The sequence below is a fragment of the Myotis yumanensis genome, unplaced genomic scaffold, assembly GCF_028538775.1.
Source record: "Myotis yumanensis isolate MYYU_CA2020_CCGP unplaced genomic scaffold, mMyoYum1.0.hap1 SCAF_22, whole genome shotgun sequence".
Classification (NCBI taxonomy): Eukaryota; Metazoa; Chordata; class Mammalia; order Chiroptera; family Vespertilionidae; genus Myotis; species Myotis yumanensis.
The window spans coordinates 2,419,621-2,442,777 of NW_027223773.1; positions in this window are offsets into that span (position 1 = coordinate 2,419,621).

Here is a 23,157-nt window from a genome sequence, read left to right on the forward strand (position 1 = left end):
GTGCGCCAGCTCCCATCCAGGGCGGGATGTGTTGCAGCTGCCCTTTTAGCGGTGAGATTTCCGGGGGTAAGAGGGTCGATCAAAGTCCCACTTCAGACGTCACTGTGGAGCTATGAAGGGCGCTCACAACTGGGAACTATCCATTTCCAGCGCTGCCGCCAGGACTCATTTCCTCTCATGCGAGTTAATAACCCAAATCAGCGGTGTGTTGTGTTGTGTTTGGTTTGTTGAGGTTTTTAAAGGGAAAGTAGCATACTTCAGAAAGCAGAAAGGTCAGGGCTTCTGCAAGGCTTTGTAATTGGTCTGGTAATGGCTGGAAGTTTCTACCTGATGCAGAAATACGTAGTTTGAAATGAATCTCCTTATACATTTGCATGAAGTTTTAAGTGCTGCTTATATAACATCAGACTATTTAAATATTTAAATAATCACCCCTCAGCTATGAAAATGTGCCTAATTGCATTAAGAGAAGCCTAGAGTATATTATTATGATTTATATTTCAGATATTTGGTACAAATTTTGAATACTTTACCTATTGAAGTTTTTAGGAATAAAAAGTTGTTTCTCGTGGGTTGTATATTCATTTGTATTTGTCTACTTGTTGAAAAGAAAATTATTTCTTACTTTATCTTTTACTTTGTCACAAAAACAATTGAAGCAGTGTGTGTGTGTGTGTGTGTGTGTGTGTAGTGAGCGCTGTTTACATTATTATATTCTTGGCTTCATAATTGAAATAGTAGCAACGATGTACACCAATGTCACCTATATTTCCAAGAGATAGCATTTTAATTTAACGTTGCTATTCTAACAGATTGGAGTTGACATTGGTGAAATTGATGTTTATTTTACATGTATATATGAGATAAAAAGTTTAAGCAATTATTACTGTAATTCTTTGACCTCAATTACGCTGCTAGTTCAAACACAGCATTCTTTATAGCCTTATCCAAGCTCTGTAATTCAATCACTCCCCTACTTTCTCTTCCTTCTCTTATGGAGTTAGAGAGCTCAGATTTTCCTGTGCTGGTTCCTCTATTGATAAAGAAGCTTAAAGTGAGCTGGGGAAGGCACTAATGGCAAAGCTCACGGTGGCCTACACAAACATGAGGGCTCTCTAAGCATTTGAGTCTTGCATTCTGTCCCATATTCTCTTCTTTTAAAAATGTGTTTCTATTCCCATTGTTGCATAAAACCGACGCCCCATTCTTACGTGCCATGTTTTGTTGGGCGACTTTTCATATCCTCGCCACATGTAAGCCCTGACACTGTTTGACAACAACTAGATACATGGCCCACAGTGTGTTAGGTGAGTCACATGGGCAATTCGTGGGATAATTAACTGACTTAGTCCTCTCTCTCTTCCTCCCTCCCTTCCTGGCGTACATCCTTTCTTCCTTTTGTCGGGTTTTGGTTCTGCTCATTCCAGCTCTTGCATGACTACCACCAACTTTCTAATGTTTCAGCTTTCTTAGGAGTCATCCTAAGGGGAGGGAGAACATAGATAGTGATCAAAATGATCGACTTTGTAGTTTGGAGTGAAAGAATTGGCCATACTGTTGGCAGAAGAGTCCCATTCTGCAGAGAGAGGTGCAATCTCATTCATTCGTCTCAAAGAGTGGTCCCCGGGCCAGCCTCAGCATCACCCCCTGGGAGCTCCTTAGAAATACAGACTCCTGGGCCCCGGCTGAGGTCTATGATTCAGAAACTCCGGGGTGGCACCGAGGAGTCTGTTTTCGCAAGTCCTCCACGGGGCGTTAAACACTTGCTCACATTTTAGAACCCGGTCCGCTCCTCTTTGCAGAATCAAAGGCCTGGAAGGCCTTCAGTCTAAGATTTCTACTATTTTTCTCAATATAAAAAAATAGCAAAAGAACAGTAAAAATACAATTAGCATGGCTCATCGTATAGGAAAACTAAATAATGCAATTTGACAGTCAAGATCCAATTCTTCTGTTTTGTTCCACAAGATACTCAGAGTGAGTCTACTTATCTCCAAAGAAGACTAAATTGACTATGTTGTCATATTAATTAGAGTCTGATGACAGGCCACATTTATTAAAAACCACAAACCAATATTCTAATAAGGTATGCTTCTACCAAGGCATCTTGGGATCCTAGTGTGGAAAAGTTTGAGAAGAGATGAGACATGACAGAAATGTTTCTGATTCTTATGTAATTGTTGCTGGAGAGGGAAATGCATACAAGCCTTTCCTAATGGTGTTGAAATATGAACACAATTTCTCTGTCCCCCCCAGTAAATTTCCATACTCATTTCTCTAAATTCCTTTCCCGACATGGAACATTCTTTGATTTGCAGACGCGTATTATGCAGAGCCAAGAATAGAGGCTCCCAGAAATTGTGGATTTTAACACACTTCAAAGTCCTGAACATATGGCCGTTGTTGATTGAATTTATCTAGCACAACAAGAAACCGCGATTTCCTTCAGCAAAGAACGCTCTGAAGTATCACTTTATGGAAAGCCATTAGCTGGGACTCTAAAGGATGAGGGAACATGAGAAATGCAAATAACAACAATATAATTAAACTGTCAAATGTGATGGAGAAATTTATGGGAAAATGCATGGAGCCCCGGTGTTCTTTACTTCTCTCCCCCCTGTTTTGAAGGCAACATGAAAACAGTTACTTCTGAAAATATTTATAACCTGTCAAGAGAATAGACGAGAAACCACATGGCTATGTATCCCTGGGGAAAATGTTGGTTTCAAAGCTCGGTTGATGGAAATGTTGCCTCCTTCCTATTTGGTGGAATGGGCTATTAAGCTGATATGTTTATTGGTGTTAAAAACATCATTATCTAAAAGCCACTGGCATTAAAAACACCAGTGTGTTTTTGTAGCATAATTATAGATATGGGGTTATCTTTAATAGAGGAGACATAAGTCTTAATACAATGATTGCTTTTTATGTGAAGAAAAAATTAGTGCAATAACAGCAAAATGATGTAGGAGGAAGTGTGATATGGTTATTGGGAGACAGTGTTAAAGAAGAGATTCTTGCAGGGATGTATTGCTGCTGCTTCTGCTAAGATGTACAGAAACTAGAACATGTCCAAGTTCTCATGGTCATGGATACACACACATGCACACACACACACGAAACGTTTCCTCTCATTGGTTTTCATTTAGATACACTGAGATTATATGTGAAGTGGCAAACTATCTCTATAAACAAACACAGCTATAGTAAAAAAAAATGACCAAGGTACATAATTGAAAACTGGATTAATGTAACAGGGAATGGAAATGCTCTGAAAAGAGGGACTTACTCCTAACCAAAGGGAGTTAAGTATTGCTTGTCTGAGGAAAGAGAGGGGACTCAAGATGAGGGGGCAGTTTGAATAAGAGTAGATGTAGGGTGGGGAAAAGGCCGTGCATAACTGTGACTATGTTGTTCATTTTAAACTAGAAAATCATTTTGTACACCCGAGAGACAAGTTTACTTTAGCAAGCTGAACTGCTTTCTAATATGCAAGTTTTTATTATTATGTTTATCTTTAAAAAAACAACAACAACAATATTCTCTTGCCCGGCTGGTGTGGCTCAGTGGCTGAGCACTGACCTATGAACCGGGAGGTCGTGGTTCGCTTCCCCATCAGGGCTAATGAAGCAGATAACCAATGAAGCAGATAACCATGAGTCCGAGGAGGATGCATAGCGAGATCAGGCACAGAACCATGAACATCTGGAATTGGGTGGGTCTGTGTTTAAATTTTGCCTCAGTCCCATGCAAACGAAGCAACAAACTTAAACGATCTGAGAGTATCTATCTTATTACAGGACAAGGAGAATGAGATTAACTCATTAGGTTGCGGTGAAAATGAAGTAGGATAAATGCAACAGTATTGGAATACTGTAAGCATTTAATAAATGGCAGGTATCATGAATCATCTTCATCATCATCATCATTGTTAAAGGTTCACCAAGAGTAAGATTTTAAGTGAGCCTATAATTCTGGCTTTATCAGAAAAGACAACTTCAGACTTACATGTCAGGGAGAAACACAGGGGAAAACGAGCTACTTGAAAAAAAAGTTGAAGTCTCACTTTACAAATCACTGAATATCAGATTTTTCCAGGAGATGTAAGAGATTTCATCTAACTGAACTGGGTATTAGAGCAAAGAATGAATCGAAAGGGGGAGTTTTATTCAACTTGCTACAACATGTGGGTGCTCAGGGAGACTTCTGCTATTTTGAGGAGAATCCATTAAAATATATCTGATGGGAAGCAAAAGAGGAAAAAGAGGCAACTAAAAATCCATTTCTCATGATTTTGGAATTCAGAAGGGTGATTTTTCTGTTCTGTCTCTCCCTCCTCCCCCCTCCTCCTTTTTCTCCTCCTCTTCTTCCAATTCTCTTGAGCTTTTAATCATTTCATTCTATTCATTACAAATACTCTAGATTTGGTTGTTGTTAAAATCATACTAACTGCATTATAAGAAGATACCTTTGTATCTTAGAAAACTTGGTGGTTCGTTTTGTCAGTCAATTGTGTGTCTATATGAAAAAAAAATAGTATCACATGATAAGATCTGAGTTTATAAGATAACGGATAGGCTATTTTCTCTTTCACTGATCACACTTTTATTGGCTCACTCGTGATCTTGTTCTAAACATTTCCTATGTTCCATCATCACTTTCCATCTAAAAAATTAAATGTGTTGGGAGAATTCTGGTGACATTTATTTCTTTAAAAAAACGTTGCTTTCTTTTAAAATGTCATATAAAGCATGAAATATTCAATGCCTTGTTTCATTAAATTTATAATTAAATCTCATGAGCTATCCCTAGTTATATTTGTGTGCCTCGTATATGGTACTCCACCATAAATGCCTGTGATTAGAATAGGTTACTGCTAATAGTGTAAGTATGCCTGCCTGTGTGTTTATTATATTCAATAATTATAGTAAATACAGTACTAAGTGTTACAGATATGCCTGAACACACACACACACACACACACACACACATATCTTTGGTTTTTCTGATATTTTCTCTGTCTCTTTTCTTTATCCACATGGGAAGTTTTTCTTTAACTTTTTAAATATTAAAAATTATTTTTAAATTATAGTTCACATCTAATATTATATTAGTTTCTCAAGGGCAAGGATCTTTGCTATTCAGATGCCCTCCCCAATGGCTCATAGGAGGAGGGAAATGAGTGAAGAGGAAGTCATGGGTTTGCACTCCTGTGTAGAATGTTGGCACACTGAGGGGGAGTGACAGAGTGGCCAAATCCCATGGAGAAATGTCATCGGGACCAAGGGTGACCACAACATCCCATTTTTCTCAGGCAGCTTTGACGAGTTTCTGTTACTCGGTTCCAGGTCCCAGTTCTCACAGGTCCTGAGAAGCAAGTGTGGAGTGTGGTGATCTGCAGAACAGTCTGTTGCATGCTCGCACATTAGCCTGGCCAGGGGTTCTGGCCGTTAATAGACTAATCAAGTTCTCTGGCCCTCTAGGCGATTCCTTACGCGACTCGATGTATTTTCATACACACTGTGAATATTTCACATTCTGCTAAATTAGCTGCATTGCATTCTGTTGATTGAAAACACGAATGCTAATCGATAACCTCTTGGAATGCAGTGATGTGATTACAGAGCATCTCTAGGTCCCCCTGAACTATGAATTAATGAAGTTTAGTTGGAAGATGATAGAGGTGTGTGAAGGGGTGTGTGTGATTTACTTTTTCATACCGTCCATGACAAACAGGGTTTAGTTCTAAAGTACAGACATGACGTTGTTTTGATGTTTATTTCATGTATTTTAATTACAGAACATAATGTTCGTAGGGAGAATAATATAATTATTAATAATACAAGAATAAACTCTTGTCTTTTGCATACCCAGAACTGTAAAGCAAGTTTTGCCCAACCCTGGAAATAGTAAGGTCTTATATTGCGCTGCATTTTCAATGTTTCCCAAGTGCTCTCACGTATCACTTCACTTAAATTATAAAAAACCTAAAAAGAGTAGGTACTGCCCATGACTTCCCTGCTAATCAGAGGAAAATTCAGGCCAAGGTGTCTCATTCTTAACCTGCACTCTGCCTAAAGGCTGTTCTGTGTGCCTTCTTAAGTTGTCCGTGGCCTTGAGTATGTGGACACTGTCAGGCAGTGACATCTACATCTCTGGGTATTTTTGGCTTAAATGACAGGAAACCTCTATAAATTGATTAAATTATTAACAAGGTGTGTCGGGTCATTATCTCTAATATGTGGAAACTGCAACAGCATGAGACATTCATTACTCAAATCTACTTATTTTCAGTGTATTCCTTAAAAATTGAAAATATATTACCTAATTATTTCCATGTAGACCATCTTACTGTATTGCATACGAAAAATGATTTTTAAATCTTGTATGTTCAAGTCTCAAAAAAGGACTGAATTTATTTGCCACCAACAGTGTCTTTAAGAGAGATGATGACATGTCATAAACCCTCCGTGAATAAGATTTGACTCGTCATTGCTATGGTAATAGCATCCATGCTTACCTGTGCACTTTCCTATTCCATGATAATCTGATGGGGGCTGTTCTCAAATTCTAAGCTGTAATTTTGCAAAAGTGTTTCTGAAACTTATGACTACATATATGTACACACAGAAGTACAGTGGGGCCTTGACTTATGAGTGTCCCGACTAACGAGTTTTTCGAGATATGAGCCGTCTCTCGGCCGATTTTTTGCTTTGAGTTGCGAGCTAAAATTCGGGTTACGAGCCAGCATCAGATACCCCACCGCTAGTTGGTGCAGCGAATGTCACAGTGGATGCCGCAGCATCAGCCCAGCATCACGTGTCTCACTCGTTCACTTTTTGATTTGACATACAAGTAATTTGAGTTATGAGCTCCGTCACGGAACGAATTAAACTCGTAAGTCAAGGCCCCACTGTCTAGAGAATATAAGATGTGGGCAGATGTCAGAGGCTAGTAATCCTTGGTGGCCTTGGATATAATTCATAAAGTCAGAGGGACTTTTTATGACTAGTTCGGGTAATATTTGGAAAACATACCAGTGATTACACTTTTTTCCTCAAGATTTCACACTTAAACTTCTAACTTTGATCCGATGGATATATTTTCAGGGGGGGGAAATGGTCTATTGGAGGATGCTGGAGTTGTATGTATAAATGTCTAGCTCGTGCTTCTGACGAACTGGTTTCCTGGGTTGGCGAGGGGCCCTCGGAGCACATGAATATTCTCATGTCACTGAGGTGGCATTGATGCATTGTCCCGGCCATTCCACAAAGGGTGCCTCGGGTGCCCACAGAGGAATGCCATCCAGACAGAAATTAATTACACCCCAACGAGCGTGAGATATTGCACTGGTGACAAAGTGTTTTAAAAAAAATAATCACTTCTGGGAAACTCTATGGAAAAATATGCCATTTATTTAAAAAAACACCCCATTCAGACATCCTGAATTGGCATCTCATGTTAAACAATTTTGAGAAAGTCTGCTAACGTTGGCACTGAATTTGTTATCGTGGCTGGGAGTTTAATCTTTTCCAGAGACCTGGTGAAACTTAATGGATGACATGAGAATTCTCATGTTTACACGGGGTCATATATAACATAGTTGACACGGGAGGCTTGGCTTAATCACGTGAATTTGGGTGAGTTTATACTATCATTGGATAGTTCAGAGCATTGAGAGGAAGGTTGATGGTCCACTGCAAATTTTAATCTTTGAAATGTTTTATTTTACCTCACTTTTAGAGAACTGAATGTAAGGGCTAGGACCACATGATAGGAATTAAAGGTCTGTAACTTGAGTGAGGGAAGCATTTCAAAGATGTTGCTACAACTCTCCTGGCCATTTGATGGCAAAGCAGTCATTCACCACCCACTCTGTAGTACTGAAATGCCGTATTCTCCATTAGACCGGTTCTTTAAAGAAGAAAACACCAAAACAAACAAACTAACTAATGTTCAGGAGCTCATGACATGACTAGCATACAGGATACCCCAGCACAGCAGTGATTATATGGGTGCTAGCTGCTCTACGAGTTACAGAGAAACAAACCAATCTGAAGGCATGGCATCTCCTGGTAGATGAATTGGGGGTAGAATCCCATTCATGTTTCAGGATCACCGTAAATACTGAACCTCCATGTTCTGCCCTCCTCCGATTACATTCCCGAAATACATCCACATCTCTCACATGGTTCGCTGATTCCCAAAGAGTAATCATTACGTATATATTTAGTGCCTTTCATTATAACCTTTGGCTTTTCTTACTAAGTGGGTTTCTTTGGTCCAAGGGAATACATTTTCTCTAGTAGGCATTTCACCCACACTTTTACGAAGGTGTTTAGTTACATCAGAGATGCTGGGATGCAAGAGAACATTGTTTATCAGATAAGAACAAATGTGCATGCCTGGAAGTATCAGTGGGAAGGGTTTAAGGTTGAGGAAGAGAAAAAATATGTGGAAGCAACATTGTGGGTGACAAAGAAATAATTCATAAGGCTGCCTAGGAGAGAAGAATATGTCTCTACTCTGGAGCCAATGAGAGCATCCCTCCTGACATATCTATTCCAAACAATATTCAGACTCACGCTGCTTACTAACACAAGACTACAAGAACTGTAACAAAAGAGTAAAATGAAAAAGAAAGCAAAGAAATAATATAGATTACATTTTAATATGTTTTTATTGATTTTAGAGAGCAAGGAAGGGAGAAGAATAGAGAGATAGAAACATCAGTGAGAGAGAAACATCATTGATTGGCTGCCTCCTGCACACTCCACACGGGGGCGAGCTCACAACCCAAGCATATGCCCTGGCAGGGAATTGAACCAGTGATCTCTTGGTTCATGCATTGATGTTCAACCACTGAGCCACACCAGCTGGGCTACAATGGATTGCATTTTAAAGAAAATCTTATTACCTTATTTGTTGACCATCAGAGGAAGTTGCAAAAGCATATAAAATAGAATTACAATGAAAAACATCGGGCAGTAACAGAAAGAAGACAATGAAGACATTACAGTTGTGAAAGGTTTTGCTCAACTTGGTCCAACCATCAATTCAAATGGAGACTGAGGCCAAGAATTCAAGAGAAGGCTGAGACTTGGAAGGGCAGCGACGGAAGAAGGAGGAGAGATCACCAAGTGCATAGACGTGTCATTAGAGTCCAAGGCCAAGACCATGCACACCCTGTCTTCTGATTACTATGCAGGGATGTGAAAGTTGGACGGGGAAGAAGGCTGATGGTGGGGAAATCAATTTACTTGAAATTGTGTTGGGGAGAGCTCTAGGGATATCACAGTGGCCAGAAAGATAAGCCAGTGGGTCTTAGAGCAAATTAAGCTGAAATGTTGCTAGAAGCAGAATGACAACACTGAAGCTGTCCTACTCCAGGCACGCCATGAGGAGGCAAGGTCCTTAGGAAAAGACGATAATGCTGGGAAACTAGACGGCAGCAGGAGAAGAGGAAGAGCGAATTGGACATGGATTGAATCCCTAAGAGAAGCCACAGGCATGAGTCTACAGGAGCTGAGCAGGGCTGTGAGGACAGGACACTGGACGTCGCACATTCATTCATACGGGCCACCAGGAGTCCGAGCTGATGCAATGGCACATCACACACACACACACACACACACACACACAATAAACATAAACCTTTCCATATCAGCAGTCAAGAATGTTCATCAATCCTTATTGCTCCTTATAATACTTGTATAGCCTTTCAGAAAGTAAGGAGCCCGTGAAAATGGAAATAACATGGCTAAGAGCTTTTGGCTCATTGAGGCATTTAAAAACACACACACACACAGCCCTAGCTGGCTTGGCTCAGTGGATAGAGCATCGGCCTGCGGACTGAAGAGTCCCAGGTTCGATTTTGGTGAAGGGCACATGCTCGGGTTGCGGGCTTGATCCCCAGTAGGGGGTATACAGAAGTTAGCTGATCAATGATTCTCATTGATGTTTCTATCTCTCTTCCTCTAGCTTCCTCTCTGAAATCAATAAAAATATTAAAAAAATAAAAACACACACAAAAAAAACTTCTGACTCACAGATACATTCTAAAAGAATCTCAACTACAGCCTTGGCTTCTGTCCTTATACCAACTTTTAATGAATTCATTGTAAATCCATAAGGACATCGAGACCCAATTATATTTGTCAAAGAAAAATGCTAGCTAAATTATTCATTGCTATTCACCTTTCTTCTTTTGCAGCTTCTAAATCCCCGTGTAACCTTTGAACATATTCTTTCTGATTTCATTAACTTTTAACTCCCCTGTTATTTTTAGGTGATGCTGCAGTTGCTTACATCAGATAGTTCTTTGCACGCAGGGCACATGTGTTCAAAGATCGATGTCCAGGGTGTAATGAGACATCATATATGATGAAGTTTTTCAGAATTAGGGTGTGGAAACTAGCATGTTAGTGGCAAAACAACAGGACTTATTGAGTAGAGAAATTTGTTAAAATACGTATCTCTTGATCATGCAAATTGATTACTTTAATAGACACTAAAAGAAACAACCAAAATGGTGGGCAGGTGGACAAATGGACAGTGCGAGCCATCAGAGACCAGGCATCCTTAGAGGCGGCAAGACCTACTGTTGCTTAGAATTTCCTAACCCTCTGACTCTGTGGAAGTTGTAATTATCAAGGACTAATGACCTTCAAGAGCGTAGTGAGTAGTTCAAGCAAGTAAGGATGCCGAGTAAGCAACTGTGTGCCTTCAGCGAGTGGGGTTAGCATGTGGTTAGGATGCACTTCTTTAACGCTGACTACGCCGTCTCTTTTGCTCAAGCCTTTTGCTGTGATTATTTTTAATGTCACTTGAAATTCACTTGGCTCGCTATTCTACTAGCTCAGGAATAAGCTGGAGAGTGTTTAATAAAGTTTCTTACTGTAGACCTCTGAGGAGTATGTACTAGTTAGGTTGTGTGTGGGGGAAAGTAGTAGACGAGGTTGTAAGGCGTTACAGAATAATGAGAGTGCCTTTCCTATCTGAAAAGCAACCTATTCAGAATATTAGACAATGATCTATTGGCACCATAAAGCAAAGCACCCTTAAAAATGACCATTTTACGGCCAAACTGATTGCTTTTAGGAACATAGATCCATCTTATTGTTAGGTTAGAAATGTGAATTATTCTCCCCAACGCAGCTTTTATTTCAGAATGTTGCAAGTGGCTGATTTCAAATTTATATGTAGCCCTGGGCTGAGTGTTAAAGCCCAAGGACTTGGACTTAAAATTTAAACAGACTTGACACTGATTTTTAAGAGACCAGGAATTACAATTAAAGGGCAATAAACTTGTTGGGCTTCTATGTGTAACTAGTATCAAAATGGATCTTCTAAAAGAAGCAAATTAATCTTCATCTTATCTTATGATTTTAAAAATCCAATTTGATTTTTAGGTTCTTTTTTCCCCTTTTCATTGAATTTATTGGAGTGCCAATGGTTAACCAAATTATACAGGTTTCAGGTGTATGATTCTACAACACATCATCTGTACACTGTATTGGGTGTTCACCACCCAAGTCAAGTCTCCTTTCATTACGATTTATCTCCCTATCCTTCCTCTTCTCCCCACCCTCCTCCTCCTAGCAACCACCAACTGTTGTCCGGGTCCATGAGTTATTTTTTTCTCTTTTTTTTTTGCTCAATCCCTCCATCCCTTTACATCCCATGTATGAGCTAGCACTGTGCCAGATCTTAGTATTAATTCAATAAAAAAATATTTATTAAAAGCTTAGAAGTTATAGGCATTCTGTAGAAACATATTCATTTCGAAGATAACTGGGAGGTGCGCTGGCTTTGTGGTAAATGCATTCCATCTATTCTACGTCCAGGATGATGCGAAGACCCCAGCTTGCTCTGTGTCAGACAGTCCTGTGACTTTCTAGTCATCACCACTTTCCCACGAGGACTTTCATCTGTTTGATTTTTTATGCTTGTTTTGTCTCAGTTCAGAATAATAAGCCTGCTGGGAAAATGTGTATACGCATATATTATAAAAGTATATCACATAGACCTTATTAGAAATACACCATCTATATCATCCATGCTTTGGGTTTCGGAAACTTCTCGTGCACAATCTTTTCACCAGTGATTTGAAATCATTCATCTACTTGGAACTTCTGTTCACAGTGGGGCAGTTCATGGTTCTTATTCTTGTCTTCTCTGGTGATTTATTCGCCAGTGGGCGGCGTTCCTCTGGGAATCTTAATGGGAAGCCTGCCTATTTCGGTGGCTGGAATCCAGGAACTACAGTGTCTGTGGAGGTTCGCAGGGAAAGCCCACAAGCGTGCCACTGTGGGAAACACTTGCTAAGTGAGTGATTTCATCAACACTTAATTGTGGACTCGTGCCTGTGGGCATGTTTACTCATGAATGAGCGCAGGAATGAGGGAGAGGGAAAGCTTGGACATACACACTAGCTTTGTCATACACTCTAATGCACAGACATTTCCGCGGTACCCGCACATTAGGGGTGAGTCCTATTTGTGTGTATGTGTGTGTATACAACATATATATACATGTATGCATATATGTACATGTATACAATGCGTACTTTCATAGTAGACTGCTATGTGCGTATATAGGTATGAGAAAGGAATTTTGTTAAGTGCTAGACAGATATGTAGACAGATAAAAATCTCACCAAATAGTGAATGAGAGTAAGTGTTCAGTCCGATGAGTCTGTAACTATAACCTCAATAAGCGACGAGTGAGGAATTACCGTCTCCATTCCAGCTGTATTTCTGCTTCTAGTTTTAAAGGCCCAGGCTGACTCCTAGAAGAGTCCTTGGCCATTTTTCAATGCCAGCCCAGGGACGGCCTCTGCCTTTTTAAATTTTCTCTCCTTGGCTGCTCCTCCCGACCAGACTGCTGACAAGGCTCCCTCCTGCTCCCGTCCAAGTCATTTCTCAAATCATCCCCTCCCTCCAAACAGCTTTCTCTGTCTTCTTTCCAAAAATGTGTCTCTGGCCCCTCCAAGAACGTACGGAGCTCCTCCTGGTTCCTCCTGACAGGTCCTAAAAGCCTTTCCGAAAAGGTCTGACGACCACTCCATTCAGACCAGCGGGTGCTTGCACTGAGGCCAGGCTCCCAGGCGCCTTCTGCCCCCGCTCCCGTCTGGAGCGCATCCACGTCTCCCCGCTCACAGCCTGCCTCCCTCCCTGGCTCCAGCCCCAAGTGGTCCCTCCCTCGCCCGAACGCCTGTAGAATTTATTGTCTGAATAATTAATCTGGCGATGACTCGTGACATCTCTTTTATAATCGGATGCTATTATTGAAATATTTGGGGGTTTTCCCTCTGTTCACATGACTCTCTTCTCTCTTCTCACAGAACAGTAGTTACGTGTTTTCTATTCCCCACAGTTCCCCAGCTCCCAGCACTGAAATGGAGGCATTTCCTAAATTCCTATCCATTTGAGTTGATTTCCATTTCATCAAAACTTGGACCAAGTCACTCCCGTCATTTTGCTTGTTGTTTCACTGAAGGATGATGGGGGATGAAGGACATTTCGCTGCAGGATTGTTGTCCGTGATGCTTCTCCCATCAGTACCCATGATTAGGGCAGTGGTTCTCAACCTTCTGGCCCTTTAAATACAGTTCCTCATGTGGTGACCCAACCATAAAATTATTTTTGTTGCTACTTCATAACTGTCATGTTGCTACTGTGATGAATCGTCATGTAAATATATGATATGCAGGATGGTCTTAGGCGACCCCTGTGAAAGGGTCGTTCAACTGCCAAAGGGGCCGCGACCCACAGGTTGAGAACCGCTGACTTAGGGATATGTTTCTCTCTCTCCTCTCTCCTCTCTCCTCTCTCCTCTCTCTCTCCTTCCCTCTCTCTGTTGTGAGTTTTGTCCCAGGAAGCCCTACATCTGTACCACAGGGCATTCGTAGTGTTAGGTCCATGGGCACTTTGAAGAACAGGCTGGGTGGGCAGATATCTCATTAAGGAAGGAATGTAGGCTCTCAGGTGACTCAAGTGAATCCTTTAGAAAAAAGAGTGGACAGCGGAAAGGACTCAGAAAATGGAAATGATTAACTCAGCGTAACATTCACAGGTTCACCCAGCCCTTGTTACAAGTGACATTAGTGTTAATACAACAGCATTTTCTAAGGAAAATTGATGCATGAACTCTTAACTCAGGTTTTTTCTCTTTTTCCTCTGATCCCTGTGCCCTAATTTCTACCTCCTCCAGTTCAGTTATCAGCCAAAGAGGGCATTAAAAAGTAGGACTGAAAATTAGTTCCTCTGATCAAAATGTTATTAGAGTCATTTAAAATATTGCACACAGAGGCATGTATTACTGTCATCTATTTCTAATTAGAAATTAATTATCTACCACAAATTAGAAATGAATGACACTCTCTTAAATGAGGGTAGAAATATAAAGTCATTCTACATCAGAAATAAGAAAATGCCCCCCAAAATGCTTAAATGAAAAAAAAAAGAATCAAGATGACCTCAGATGCATTAAAGACAGCATGTTTGAGACAGAAGTCATCTTATATCCAACAATCACTAAAACAGAAAACAGATATCAAACCACCCCCATATGACATTGAAGAATGCCCATCTCTTAAAAGCAGGTATTAAAAATAAGTAGGTCATAATGGTGAGGATGTAAGATGCTATGATATTGGCCCCTTATCTTTAAATGGGTTACTGATTTGACTGGAGCACAAGGCAGAGGAATGAATGCGGTTATGTTTCCCCACGTGGGCTGTCGGGGTGATAAAGCTGAAGACGCTGCAGATCAGCTTGTTCACGGACAGCTGGTCTATCATCATTAGTACGTGTACCCTTATTAATATCGAGGCCACTCAGCTCTGTGAGTCCATTATTGCTCTTCAAAATGTAGGGCTACTCCAGTCAATTGCAAAGGTCTGTCAACACGTGTCACACTATCATGACACAGAAATACTGTTAGTTCTTACAGGTTTCTGCCACAAAGGAAAAATACTTTGCTACACTACTGTGCTTTAAAAATATTCCAAAGAGCCCAGCTGGTGTGGTTCAGTGGTTGAGTTTCGACCTATGAACCAGGAGGTCATGGTACGATTCCCAGTCAGGGACATGCCTGGGTTGCAGGCTCAGTTCCCCAGTGTGGGGCGTGTAGGAGGCAGCCGATCAGTGATTCTCATCATTGATGTTTCTGTCCTCTCTCTCTCCCTCTCCTTTCCTCTCTGAAATCAATCTATATACATATTAAAAGACCTATGCATGGAATCTTCCTCATGAAGAATGGATGTTCTCTGAGATAGCTTCCTGATCTCACATTTTATAATCCCAAGTTTTTGAATACAGAGAGAGCATGTAAAGATGTTGTGCATAAAAAGTTAAGTTGAATGTCAGCATAAATGGAACGGTTCTGCACTCATTCTCAGTGGCTGTCTACCAATGAAACTGGAATTTAAGATTCAACTTTCATTCCAGGCATTGGCCTTTGGAATTGGAATAGAAGGACAACTTCGAAGAAATAATTTTGAAGTTGAAGGTGCCTTGATCCTCGGTTAGAACTCCCCACAGTCAGGATTTGTCAGAGGCCCCTTTGTCACACTCTGTGGAGTCGAGTGAAACTTCACAGCTGCCCCTGATTGCAAAACACAGGAAACAAAAGAAATTAAAAATATTTTGATTAGTTGACCAAATGTCATTATATATTTCCTTTAACGGTTTTCTTTTCTTCTGGATATTTTAATGTTTTTCAGAACACTATTAATAAAATGCAAATGATGGATTTCTTTTTCTATTCATTTCTTCTTTCTCCTTTCCCTGGAGGCATATGCTGTATTATTTAGTTAAAAGTATTTTGATTAAAGCAAGAAGCAATTTTCACAGAAAATTCCACAAAGGTTGTCACTGAAAAAAATTGCATTTCCAAAATCTTATGAACAGTCTTCTCCTAACTGGTACATTTTCCAATTAGGACAGAATGGGCCTAGTTTTTAAAGCTTTAGTACTTGACCCTAAATTTTTCCAATGTTGCTGAAAATTAAAGGGAGGGAAAATCTATAATAATAAAAGCGTAATATGCTAATTAGATTGGACAGCCGAACGACCTTCCAAATGAAGCCGGGGCTGTGAGGGCTGAGCCCCTCGCACAAATTTTGTGCATCAGGCCTCTAGTCCTTATATGACACTAGAAGCCCGTTGCAGGAGGATTCCTGCAAGAATAGGGCTTCCTCTTGCCGATCGCACCACCAAGCCCCTCCACCCAGGGCCGCAGACGGGGGTCCCAGCTGGGGGAGGGGCTTAGGCGGCACATAGGGGCCCAGATGGCGGCTCGCACTGGCCTGCCCTGCCGGCAGTATGCAAATTAGCTGACATCTTTGTTGGCGGTTAATTTGCATATTGCACTGATTAGCCCATGGGAGTCGTAGCAAAGGTACGGTCAATTACCATGTTTGTCTATTATTAGATTAGATACTGATGGGCAAGAGACACTCTTAGTTTTAGCTTTTTGAACATTTTAATTGGCATCCACCTTACAACTATCATAACTGCACACTCCCATAACCGTATCTCATGAGAGACTTTTCTGGTTGAGTCCATTGCCTTTTCTATCATACCATAGAATTTATTAGCTCACCTGCAAGCCTTCTTTACTAAGCTTCTTGGCAAAAAAAAATTGGCATTCTTTGTAAACAAACACTCCTGTGTGATGGTATGTCCTTTTTTTTAAGTTTCATTTAAAATAAAATCTTAAGAGTAGGTAGATGGTTAGTATCAGAATTCTTCATTGTTCAGCTGAGAGACATGACATAGATGTTACTTTCTGATCATTCTGTTTCTGATCACAGCTTTTTAATATAACCTTGGGCTCTTTTGCAAATTACAACATAGAACGATTGGTAAGAGTTTCCATTTAGCACGGTGCTGTTTTATTAATTCCAAGCATTAGCAGGGAATGTTGAATAATGGTAAGCTCCAAGTGTTTTATTTGACTTATTTTACTTTATTTCTCCTTTCTGGATGCTAATTCTATGCATATTGCATGTTTTCCTTGAATGAGCATGTTGAAAGGGTGGTTTCTTTGCCTATTTATCCACACGTTGTTCTCCCAGGTTCCTTTGTCTTGTAATGCTTTACCCCCTGTGCTTGGTGTACACGGTTGCAATTGAAATATCCTGTTCTGTCTTGACCCACTTTTAAAATGCTTCACGCATCCTGTTAAACAATTCATACCATCTATCTTACACCTAAATGTGACTTTTTTTGGAAATCCATATGTTTAGCTAAATTTAGGTGGATAGTTAAAGCATGGTTCAGGAAGTGAGGCAGAACTGAAACTTGGTCCATGTGGGGTCATGGCTGACCTAGCAAATAGGACTTTGGTTTGTCATATAGAGTGGATATCTTGGAGCTACTGCCCTTTGCTTGGTGTGGGGGATAGGGAAGGATAGGATGAGCTATGTAGCCAACAGTTCAAGGATAGTTAGGAGAAAAGAGAGAGTGGGCCCTGTAAGGGGAGCAGAGGAGTATCTCAGAAAACTTGGAACCTTATTTTCATCCTATCTCTTTCTTTATATTTAATATGTATCTCTTGTGAATAGCAAAATAGCATCATTTATCTATTTTGTTGATCTTTGCCTTTTGATTGGATTATTTATACCATTAATAACTGAAGTGTTGATATGTTTGGATTGTCCTCTATAATTTCACTCTTTTCTCTATTTGTACCTTTGTGTTCCCCTGCCCCACCCCTTTCTTATTTTGATTTACTTAAATATTTGTATCCATTTTTACTTATTTATGGATTTTAGCTGTACTGCTTTACCCTTTTAGTTTGTTCACGAGTAACTATTGTTTTTCTATTGTTTACTAATCTAGTAATCTTTATATAAATAGTGGAACAATCACTTTTCCTTGATCCTTGATTAATGTTTCATTAAAATTGAGCTGATTTAATAAGGAGTCTTATTTATAATGTTGAATAATTAAATTGACATAACATTAAAAACTGCATTACAAATTTAATCATTTTAATTTCCTTTTTAAGGACTTCAAATGCCAAAGAGATCTAATTTATAATCCTTACAAGGCAACTACCTAAACATTTGGGCAAGACTTTTCAATTGAATAATTCAACCCTAGAACATTAAATTTCAAGTATTCTAATACTATTTACAATATCAGGCATTGTCTTCCCTCTTTCAACATCAAGAAATAGAAAGTCATTTCCATATTTCAAATAAGAGTCCCAAGTCCAACCTCTCAAATGCCCTCTTTGCCATACTTGTTCTAATTTGGTCCCACTGTGCATAAATGCACACATATTACCCTGACTCTCACATGGAAATATTTGCATTATGAATTTGATATACTTTTTCATATTTAAGTTTTTATCTTCCCATGATTGGAATGTTACTAACTCAACCAGGAGGACTAGTTGTGCCATCTCAATTGGGTGAAGGGTGGGGCTAAAGTACAGAGTTGGTATCTGATGGTGATGTGGGCATTGATTTTTCTATCAGGACATAGGCTATGGAGACCATATGATTCAGGATGATCCTACCTAGCTAGAGATGTCCATGTTCACTCTTATTCTCTTAACAACTGCTGTATAAACAGGTGAATCCTAACCCCTTTCCTTCCACTGAGATAGGTATTGCAGTGTTTCCTGGTTACTGTTTTTTAAAATTTAATTTTTATTGTTGACACTATTACAGATGTCTCCATTTCCCACCCCGCCCCCTTGCCCACCTTCACCCGGTTCCCACCCCCACTCCCCTCTGGCCATTGCCTCACTCTTGACTGTGTCCATGGGTTATGCTCATATGTTCTTTGGCTACTCTCTTCACCTTCTTTCAACCCAGTGTCTCTCACCCTCTCCCCTCTGACAGCTGTCAGTCTCTTCCATGTATCTATGCCTCTGATTCTACTTTGTTTCTCAGTTTATTTTATCCTGGTTACTATTTAGAGTTGCAAGACTTGATTGGATTCCATTGATCTCTTTATGCTTTATTGAAATTTAATAGCGTCATATTTTTGACATATTATTTTTTAATGCCATTCCATTTCACTTTTCCATTGCCATTCTGCATCCTCGTAGCTGCATGACCTTGAGCAATTATTTCATTTCTCTCAACCTCATTTCCATCATCTGTAAGATGAAGATGGTAACAGAACAGGCTCAGCAATCTGCTGTGAGCATTAAATGAGACAATACAGTGGAGTGCTTAGCTCAGAGGCTGACGGATAACAATTTCAGCCAAAATGGTTCTTACAAAGACGCTGCTGCTGGCTTTCATGTTACTGCAAGGACTTTGAATTTCCTTTCTTAATGAAGGGACTGGGTCTGTGGCAGTGTATGTGTCCACTGAGTCAGGTCTTACTGAGATCAACAACATATTTGTAGTAAGTTTCCTGTTAAGTAGCACCCATTCTCAGACACATAACCCTGACATGATGTGAACACACCCTGCTACTCCTGTGTTTTCCTGTGTCACTCCCTGTCATGTGTCACTTGTTTCCTGCTTTCTAGTAGGTACTGCTTGCGCACAAATAAAATAAAAATGGCCAGATGTGCTGGTTTGGTTGGACTTTTAAAAATAATCTAAGCAACACTGTTAGGGCATCAATAATTAAAGTAGCAAAAGCATGTGATGTGCAAGGCAGCGTTTATTGGGCAGCAGGAAAGGAACAAAGAGGAATTAGTGGAATGAGAAGGTTAACCCTTTGTGAGCTGCCCCCCTCCTTAAAATTCATATTTATCTTTTGATGTTTCTTATTCTTCATCATTTGATTAATTTTTTACTCAAAATAATAGTTCATTCCTCTTGCTAGCACAGTCTTCTCATTCATTAGAAATGTTTGTAATTTCAGTGGCCTTGCAAAATAGGCCCATGGAGTTGTGCGTGAGAGATTCCAAATATTGAACTTGTTAAAGCTCACGGGATAGCGGACTTTTGTGACCTCATGGGACACCTAACAACATCACAGCCAGGTTTTCCAGTTTTTGTAAGAGCTGAGAGAGAGGAGCTGTCCAAACCAGCTGAGGATGAAAATTCTGCAAAGAAATGTTCCCTGAAAACTTCCCCAACAGACTGTTCCTCATTCTGTGGGAATTGGGAGAGTGGGGGGGGAGATGCCTGTAAAGTTTCAACAACTTTCTCATGAGCATGTCTTCTTAAAATAAAATTACTATTCAACTAACAAACCAGAGCAGTTCAGAATATCAGTGGACCTTGGGGTTTAAATAGTTCGGTTCTTGTTTCTTGGAGTTTTAGGCTCCATCGGAGCAGAGAAGGGGAAGGACTGTCTGCAATCATGATGCGCACGTTTCCATCCAGGGTTGCGCTCGCCTCTGCTTTAGATTCCCACGTTTCTGCTTGCTTTACAGCGGTCCTCCGAATACTCATTTAGCATCTGAAGCCTAATATTGCAGTTATGGGGATCTACACTCGAGTATAGACGACGGACTTGAGCTAATAGCTGAAATTGAATTTCATTCCAATCATTTTATAGACGGTGATGAAACTTCTAAGTCATAGAACTTGGCAAACACACCTACCTAAAACACATTCCGTCATTACAACTGTATCTCAAAGGAAGCTTCAGAGACGCACATTTCAGCTGTCAGAAATCATGAGAAGGACATGGAGCACTATTGCTTTTTTATTGTCATTATTCACACTATGTTGTCTCTTAAATACTGCAGAGTCTCATGATTAAGGATAAAATAAACTCCTGGAAAATATCAGTAAGAAAACATTAAACAGAATTAGAAATAGAAAGTGTACCTTAACAACCAGCGATACGAAACAATATATGAGGTGACACGTGGAAGGGTTCAAGTAAGAATTTCTTAAAGGCAGTTCCCAGATCCCAGTGACAGCTAGGAAAGAGTAACACCTCCCAATTTTGATAGCATGTCACAGACGGACTACACTTGATTCACTTGGAACAGATACCACTGAGGGTGAATTTAAGAGAGTGAGGCAGTGCTCTCTCATTGTCAGGAGCAACAAACAAGCTCTTAGTAGGTTGACTGTAGTTGTAAATGCTTATATCTCATATTCCAACGAGACGAGATGCCTTCTGGTAGAAGTGAGAGTGCAATCACACCATCAGGAGGTGAGGACACAGATTTCCCATTCACTCAGGAAAGTGTCAGTGTCATGTACCCTTGAACTTCTTACACTTCCCCAGCATTTCAGGCGGGTTTGGGTTTTGTTCCAGTTGGCTGGTCTTGGCTTCATCCTATCTTCTCTCAAGTCTTTGTAGAGGCAACGACAGCGGTTGTGCCATCAAATAAAACATTTCCAACTTTTGTTCAAGCCACAGAGATTCCAACCTTTTTTCTTCCTTAAATGGGCTCTTAGTCAAAGTGCCGTATAGACTCTTAAAGGAAAGTCAAGGTGACCCCGGCTTAGCCTTCCCCTGGCTTCCTTTTGCAGCCTCTCGTGGCTAGTTTCAGAGGCTTCCCTTCAACCAACGGCGGCATTTAAATGTGCTTTTGGAAACATCTGGAGGGTTTGACTTGCTTCCCTAAGTGACGCATGTAGATAGTGTGTTGGGATCGTCCATTTTGGTGTAGGCTACAGTGTGGTATGATAGTTGCATGGATTTAACAGCCTTAGAAGTATGTGGAATGTCATCACACAATGCCAACTGCTGGGTTGTTTGGAAATGTCTGCATGTGGGTGACTGTGAACAGAGATTTGAGAACCATTGCAGATCCACGCTCCATCCACCCTCAGGGATTTCTAGTTATGACACCTATAAACACCTTGCTATGTCAGACTGATAGACAACTGCAGATCTCATTATTACAACTGTGTCATTGACAGAGTCCTCCTTTATGTGTAGTCTGGGGGTAAGACTTGAAATTACCTTATTCTTTATAAACCTTGGCAGTGTTTTAAGTTTCATTCCATTTTTTATAACTTTAAAAAATTGTATCTCCCATCATAAGGGGGCCTAATTTAATTATTAGATGGTGAAATATATTGCTAAAATAGCATACTGTTAAAATAAATTTTTAGCAAGAAATCCAAAGCAGAAGGAATATATAAAATTAGTTCCAAATTCTAAGGTGACATTTTTAGTGAGAGTTGTTGTGGAGGAATCTCGGGGTCAGGCATCAGTTCATGTTTGTTTTCTCCTTAGAATTAGGGAGAAGCTAGAGTTCAATAAAGTAACGCCTTCTAGAATCAATTGTTGGATGAATGACATTTGAGATTTCTATGTTCTCTCTTCCCCTTGATCCATATCCAAACCCTTCCTGCCATTTCCAAAAGTGGTTAAATCGTTCACAGAGCAAATAGAACAGCCTCATTTAGCCTTTCCTATGTCAAGTGATTTTCTATATCAAGGCTAATGAGATTAACAGTTGCCTACAATTTATTCTTCATCCTGCACATTCTGTACTTGAATTGGTTTCATTAATTATGTATCCGACACTCAAGAAAAGATAAGATATCCGGGAAAATGCATGATATTGGCTCTAAAAACTCTTATTAACTCAATGTTGAGTCCAATTGAAACCTGTCATAATGGCATAAACTACCTTCTCTACTCTGCTAATTTTAATTGAAACTGAGATTCTGTGGTTGTGTATCCATTTCTTGTATTTGATTCCAATGTGCCTGTATATGTTCCAATATTTCTTCTTGCAATACAAGGAAAGACAATCCAATTGTGTGTGTGTGTATGTGTGTGTGTGTGTGTGTGTGTTGGATGTGGTATAATTTACACACACTCCTTCAGACATCAGTAACTGAAAGTTTGGAAAATTTCTATACAATACTAAATCCATTATTGGTTGATTATCAGTAGTGCTGATATTTTATGAGAAAAGTGTTGACTTATATTAGCTTGATATTAACCTGGTATAGAAAATACCTCTCTTTCTTGAGTTTGAATGATTTTTGCATACACAATACCATTAGAAATTTAGGTAAGCTCATTACTTTTAAATATTTTCATAAAGAACACTTGTTGTTTTCTTATTCAAATTTCAAAACAAAAACAGAGGTATAAAAACTATAAGAAGGCATTTTAATTTTTATTTAGTTTTATGAAGGGATATATTGGAGTTTCCTCCATCGTTTTAAAATATATTCTTATTGATTTCAGAGAGGAAGGGAGAGGGAGAGAGGTAGAAACATCATTGATGACAGAGAGTCATGGATCA